Genomic DNA, 334 nt, shown 5'->3' on the forward strand with positions numbered 1-334 from the left:
ACCACCATGTCCCTCTTGGAGGAGGAAGGCACAGGGCAAGGAGGATGAGGGGTTCCACGTAAGGCAGAAGCATAGGGTGGAGGAAGAAGAGGAGGAAGGTTAAGATGATGGGTGATGAGGAGGACATGGCCAGACCAGGCAGGAGCTCACGGTTGAGGAAGGTCACCACACAAGGCCCACTGACCCCATCCAGCCACATCATCCCCTCTCCAGCACCACACACCCACCCACCACCATCTCCCTCTTGGATGAAGACACAGGGCAGGGAGGACGAGGGGCTCCACATGAAGCCAAAGCACCCCAGGGTGATGAGGCCATTTGGGGACCAGGCAAC

This window comes from Antrostomus carolinensis, unplaced genomic scaffold, assembly GCF_000700745.2.
Source record: "Antrostomus carolinensis isolate BGI_N321 unplaced genomic scaffold, ASM70074v2 scaffold40458, whole genome shotgun sequence".
Taxonomy (NCBI): domain Eukaryota; kingdom Metazoa; phylum Chordata; class Aves; order Caprimulgiformes; family Caprimulgidae; genus Antrostomus; species Antrostomus carolinensis.